Raw genomic sequence first — 7497 nt, forward strand, 5'->3', positions numbered from 1 at the left:
ACATATATATATATATATATATATATATATATATATATGCTGGTGTGTAAGAATTTATGTATGTATACATATATATATATGTGTTTGTATGTATACGTCTATGTTATCTCTTCTGATTCATAGATGTTCGTAACAATGGTTTGCTGTAAGCAAAACAAAAGAGCTGAACTACAGAAAGTATCTTAGATGGCCTAAAATCACCATGATAATTCAACTGTGAAGCAGCGTCTTTGACAAGACAAAGAACAAAAGACTATCTCTGTGAATAATCGATGTTGGAACGATCCCTTGAGAGATATTCAGAAATACCGCTTTAATACCAGCAGCGCTCTCTTGGACAATATCGCACGGTCCAGGGATTTTTCTTTTTTAAAATAAATGCTACTACCTATACAAAAAGTGTGGAAGTTGGTCAAATCGTTAGAGTGCACTGCTGTAGACAAGAATACTGAGTTCGCATCGTGTTACCAACGTTGTATTCTTTCTAAAACCCACGTTATTTTATAGCTTTGTTAGCGGAAGAAGAGCAGAGCCCGTGACATTTTTTAGACTTTATGAGACTGGAGGGAGGAAAGTGTTATGTGACATTCTAAGAATTTGATCGAATACCTACGACACAGTGGATTCCGTTAACTACATTCATGACTCATGCAGTGAATTTCAGATAAACAATAGGTTTCAGACTATCGATTACAGGTAAGTTCACCGCCAACAATTCACCTGAAGAAAGTTCAGTGCGAGGAAAGTTTACCGAGAAAATATATCCATAATATCTCACTATTACTAGTTAAAAATTATTTTATTGAAAAAAAAAAACTGTGAATTTTCTTTGTGGTGAACTGATAACGGTGAACTTACCGGACATGAAGACTACCACTATAGCCAGGAGTAATCCGAACACCCATCTTCCGTACAGTATTTCCCGTTAAGTTTCTCTCGTAAAACTTTGGTCGAGAGTATTCACACAGATGAGCTGGAGCTACTAAAAAACTAAAATAATATAGATACATTAGGACTCTGTGTCAATCTTATTCCTTCTCTCGATATTCTTTTCTGTCTGCTCTTGTGTACCAAAGACAGAACGTTCAACTTGTTTCGCGTTGGTCTTTATTATATTGGCATGATGTTTAACAATTGTTGTCAGAATAGTGAAATGATGAGACATTAATATTTTTAGGTAGCAGCATTAGGTGTGTTAGTGTTGCATTCAAATTTCTTTTCTCAGATCGGAACTGTACACAATCTTGTAAACCAAATCACTAAATTTCACAGTTCACTTTAGCTATTTGATAGGTGGACCCAGACAATAAGGGAACAGGAGCGTTTAAACCCTCGATTGCTTTTCTGTTACATTAAATACTCGACCACATCTGAAAGTTCACGAACTATTGGGAGCATCTAGAAGATGCCTGTTCTATCAATAAAGATACCCAAATTTCCCTCAAATTGTACTTATTATTATTTTTTTTTTAATTGAAGGATATGTTTGATAATGTAGTCCTACACACAAATCTAAAAACAGAAGGGATTGTCACGGTTAGAAAGACTTTAGACATAACTGTTGGATTAGGACTAACCAAGGACTGAGTAACGACTAATTGACGATTTCATAAATACATGTATTTTGAATAAATGATCAGTTTGTAGTTTATTTCCAAGTTATTACAAACGCTTGTAATGTTGTACATGTTTTATACGGTGAATAAATTATACAGGTTCTAGTTTCTTTACAACAGTCTAGACTACTACCACATACAGTTAGTGTTGCTGTTGCTTTTGTATTATGTCTGGTCAGCAATTATTAAGTAGGCCTATGACCAGAAACAATTCACTTATTACTATATGTTTTTAGTGTTATCTAGCATTGCATTCGCTAACGCTTTCTTCTTTGTATGCGTCATGGGTTTGATTTCAGAGAAATTTGTCTGCTGTTTCTAGTAAATGGAATGACTGCGTAGCAGCTTCCTCTATACTTCATACTACCACATACGGTTTAGTGTTTAAGCTATAATATGTATCAGATCTTAATGGCGAGTTCATGACGGAAGTATCGATGATATGGGAAACGCATCGTGCAGCGAAACCACATGACGTTGAGCAGCAAGACACCTGAATATAGCCATCCCACAGCGTGTTGTATGAATGATATTTTCATAGTTCAAGCAGTCATACATGAAACTTGCAAATCGGTATATATACTACTTCTGGTATTAATTACTCCAATCTGTTAGCTATAAGGACTGATACCTCTGGTTTTGATTTCGTTTTGCATTTTTTTTTTTTTCATGTAGTGTTCTTTTTTTAGCGACAGTCTTTTCTTCCTTTTAAGTAGAAATGCAATTGGTGATAAAAAGGTTGGGGGTAATTAAAAGTGCATAAATTTTAAGACCGTGGTAATATTTTGAACTGATTAACTGACTATTCTAAGTACGTTTCCCGAGGTAACGAACCAAAAGATGAATCATCCACATGGTCGTTCGACTACCTATAAAAATACCATCATTACATGTTCTTGTCAAAGATATAACGTTACAGATGCCTAAAGAAGGACAGAGTGGTCATGGCTGGAACGCTGCATAGTCAGGCTGAACTAAGGATAAACAGAAACAACATTTATCAGTTACGTTTCACCTGGAACAGAATAACAACTACAACAACAGCCATAAGTCTGCGTCGTCTAGTATGACGAGAGTTTAAACAATAATAACGACAGATCGAGTCGAACAGAGACAACCTACAGCTGAGAGGCATCAACAACTATAGGTCTGTTGAGGCAAGGCTGACAATAGACTAAACTGCAACAATAAAGACAGGATAGTTCAATCAGAAATAGCCTGAAACTGAACAGCAACCACAACAACAAAATCATTTCCCATTTGCGGTGTCTCAGAACAATATATTGTACATCAGCAATATTAGAATATGACCAGAAAGATGCTCATGTGATACGCATATTGAAAAAAAGATACACATGTGAAGAAAGCCGGCATTCTTATAGAAACAGGTGTGGAAGCCTAAAAATATATGTATGCGTATGTATATATCTATCTGTGTGTTGATGTGTGTATATGGGTGTATGTATGAGTACGCACATACATAAATATATATACAAATACATATGCATATATGTATGAATGTTTGTATGCATGTGTGCATCTATACAGAGACATACACACATATATCTATTTGATAACAGTTTGATCAGCGTCACATTAATTAAAGTATCGTGGGTGCAGTGTCTGCTACTCAGACAAATGGTGCTGTATTAAACTAAATCGAGTACGCTGATTCCGAATCTGAACTTGGAATTCCTGTAGCACATCAGGATTTTGAGTTATGCGCATAATTATATGTTAATATTATACTAGAATCGGGAATAGTTAAGTTTAAGGTAATTAATTATTATAATAGTATATTAGTACTGTATATAGTAAATTTATATTCAAGGCAAATAGCATTATAACATAATGGTGCATAGTATATTTATGTTAATGGAATACTCACTTTATTTTTGATATTCTCAGCACAGAAATATTTCAGACACTTGCTCTTGCGCTTATGGATCGTGCTGGTCTCCCGTTGTAGAAAACTGGCAGTAGCAACCCATCGTGGTAAGATTGAATCGGCCTTGATACCTCGTGTCCATCTCAGATATGTCCTGGTGGAGTCTCTCACCATGCTCATCACTAAGGGCACCAAGTTTCGTTGGAAAAAATCGAGATTAGAATGCAAGAAGCGGATTTTAAAGGACATTGTTTGAGTGATTCACACAGCCTCTCCTATTCATGATCTAACACAATGAATACAGTTAGAACAGTAATCACGCAGAGCGAGGGATACACATACCACACGTGACGGCAACGCAAACGACACTGAGAATTACCAAAAACAAACTGATGTATTTGGCATTGTACACAATAAGTCAGCGCCATCTATTGCTAAACTAAATAATCAACTTTCTCATCGTTTGTTTTATTGCAGTTATTTCTTTAATTTTGAATTAAGACCGCTTTCATTTTAGCAAATTTTGTAATTCGGCCTATATCTATCCGAAAGTATAGTTATAATCTTGCGCATAATTCAAAATCCCGACGTAGTAGAACAATTCTGAGTGTGGATTCGGAATCAGCATCCTCGATTTAGTCTAAAACATCTGCTTTTACCCCAGTAGTAAAATCTTTGTTGTCCAGTGTTATCAAATATTCGAACTGAGAATAGAAAATCATTATAAAAAGAATCAAACGGTTGTTCAAGACAGGCCGGTACTAAACACTCAGAAAGTCAAATTGTTATTCATAGACTCACAAATCACACCTTTAATTAGAAATCTAGTGAGTTATTCACCGGAAATGTTCAGATACTTTTAATCTATCTACAAACAGAAAGTTCTTTAAGATGGTGACAAACTATTATCACTTGTGAGGAGTGAACTCACAAATAAGTTGCTGTATATGGAGGACCCCTCCTCGTTCCATCCTAAAATCCTCAAAGAGTGAGAAAGAGGAAGATAATCTATTTTAATACACTATTCAATCTAGAAGTTTCCAGGAATATAGCTATGAGTTTCCTGGTACTAATTTTATAGTATTTCCTAAAATCCTATACATATAATAAATTTCTATAATGTCAAGGTTAGCAGCTCATTTTTAGATAATATCTCTTCCAAATTTCCATGCGACAACAGAAGCAAACACGTGCCCAAAATGATATGTCGTAACATAATAACTTTACGAAATTATTTCGGCAAGATCAAAGTATGAGTGTGGCACACCATTAAAGTTAGAGCTGTTTAGAAACTCCATTGGTAATTGGATATGTTCTCTTTATCATCGCAGAAATCAATCAAGGACTGTACGGTTGCTCTTTCCATCAAATATGCTGGTGATTTCCTCCTTTATAGAATCAATAACCAAAGTGTGCTTGATTTTATGCTTGCTTCTTTGTTTTCTTTTTTTGGGGGGACTTTTTTTTTCAAACTTAAATCTCTTAATGAAGGTAAGGATGGAAGGAAGCCATAACTTCCATTTTGGCCATTTATGTTGTCACTTTGCTTTTGATCCCTCGAGCCTTCAAATGGGTTGCTCTTAGTTCACGATGGTTTTCGAGTGCATTACAACAATCTATGTTCATTCTTGTAACAGGTATCGACAATGACCTCTTATATAAATCTTCCTTACTCATCCAATGTATATCAGTTTATATGCGTAATTTTTGCTGCTATTCACAACCGAGGCCGTCATACCTTTCTGTCCTCTTATAAACAAAAGAACAAAGTATAACTGATCATACTTCTAGTTCAGTTGGTTATTTTACAGAAACTGGGTCGAACGGAGACAATCCGGAGCTGAATGGCAACAACTATAAATTTGTTCGGGTAATGCTGACAATGGACTAGATAGCAACAATAAAGGCAGACCAGTTCGATAAGGACTGACCTGGGACAAAACAGCAGCCGCAACAACAAAATCATTTCTCATTTGTAGTGTCTCAAAGCAACATATTGCACATCAGTAATATTAGATAATGATCAGAGAAATGCTCATGTCAAACGCATATTGACAGAAACAATGCCATGATGTCCACTTGTGTTTCCTCCTCTTCCAGAAGTAGAAAAAAAGCATCATAATTCCTCGTAGGACATGATCCAATAGCCAGAAAACTAGGCTCGTCTCAAGACTGTGCCATTGTATCTACATTGCTTAGTCTTCGATCAATGCGTGCAGAAGTTTCTTTACTAGCACACATCAAGTACTACTGCTACCTGGTATTGTTTTCTTTTCAGATATTCCGTAAAAGATCGTCTTCATTAGCACACACTAGATGCCTTTCTTCACATTAGAATTCTCAGATTTTTATCTCTTTTCCATTTTTGCCATTTCCCTCAGAATCCATTTATTTCCATTTTATTATTTTTTTTTTTTTTGTCGCTAGTGTCTTCGCATATTACTTTTCACTTGATTATCTTGATTATCTCTTTCTAATATGCCTTCTTTATTTTTAATGTATATGCATAGAAAAAGTACAACACATATCTGAACAGGCACAACTGTGTATAATAATAGTTAATTATATCAGTTAGCAGTATATTGATGGTTAAGACAAAATTGTCTACTCTATCTGCTGTTATAGAAATATGGATACAGTAATAAGAAACGTAATCGAGAGAGAGTGAAAAAAATAGTACTGATATAAAAAGAAATTATTTTCAAAGAAAAGAAAAACGACGAATGGAATAGAGACTAATTTTTAGTACTGACAGAATATCTTGTATTCTGTATGAATGTGGAAAGCAAGTTTTGTGACATAATTTCAATGCAATGAATATGAAAATATATCATGACTTTTCCGTGAATAGCAAATCCCACCCACACTTAGATATATATTTTCATATCTGTATATCATGCAGATTGCAGTTCATAGTATTGTTAAACTTCAAGGTCAGAGCTTGTTATTTCAGTAACATATGTGTGTAAGTGTATGTATGTATGAATAAATGAGTGTATGTATATACGTACATACAATCATGCATCTATACCTACAAACATACATACATAGATAAGCATAAATTCATATTTCATATTATTGTTAAATGTCAAGGCCAAAGTAACCATGTGTTTGGAAAAAAATATAAACTGTTTCTCTGCAATTCGGAATGCCTCAACCAAACATCAATGGCTTTTTACTGTTGTTGAAATTCTGCCAAAAAATATAAAATGAACATACATATATACACTGGTGCATTTGTGTGTGTATGTGTCTATATAAAACACGCATATATACAAAAGGCTTCCTCATCGTCTTTGTTTAGGAAGTGATCAATCCGACATTGTAGCAGAAAGCCTTTACCGAAAGCGCCATGCAATAGGTATAGAAACTGAGACTGTACGACTGCGAAGCGGTCTTCCAGATTACACAACCACTCGTACGCCCTCCTAACGCTACAAGATATCAATGTGTTGTTGGCCTTTGACAACACATGAAGTTTTAGGAATGTACGTCTGCAATAAAATGCATAAATGAACCAACGAGGCCTTTTATGTAGTTGTTCGATATACTGAAAACTCTCTGTTAAACAGATTACCATGTTAGGAAATGAACTCACTTTTAGCAAAGACATTTTACAATCTGAGGTTGCATTCAATAATGTAATCCTATATAGTACAGCTAAAACAAAATCAGAAGAAGGGTGCCGTCACGGAGAAAATAGAATTTACCAGGGAGTAAAATATGTATTTTTTAACAACTTAATAAGTAGAAAAAATATGTAACCAATAATGACAGCATGTTGTCTTCGAAACTTTCACAAATGCATTATACGGGGTTATATTTCCGTGGAATTTTTTAATTTACATGTAAACGACAATGTATGTTAAAACTCTAGTCTCCAACATAAACCACAAACAATTTTTATTCATACATACATATATGTTCGTGTGTGTGTGTATGCATTTATCTATCTATCTGTCACCCTACGCTCTCTCTCTCTCTCTCTCTCTC

Source organism: Octopus bimaculoides, chromosome 8 (assembly GCF_001194135.2).
Source record: "Octopus bimaculoides isolate UCB-OBI-ISO-001 chromosome 8, ASM119413v2, whole genome shotgun sequence".
NCBI classification, from domain to species: domain Eukaryota; kingdom Metazoa; phylum Mollusca; class Cephalopoda; order Octopoda; family Octopodidae; genus Octopus; species Octopus bimaculoides.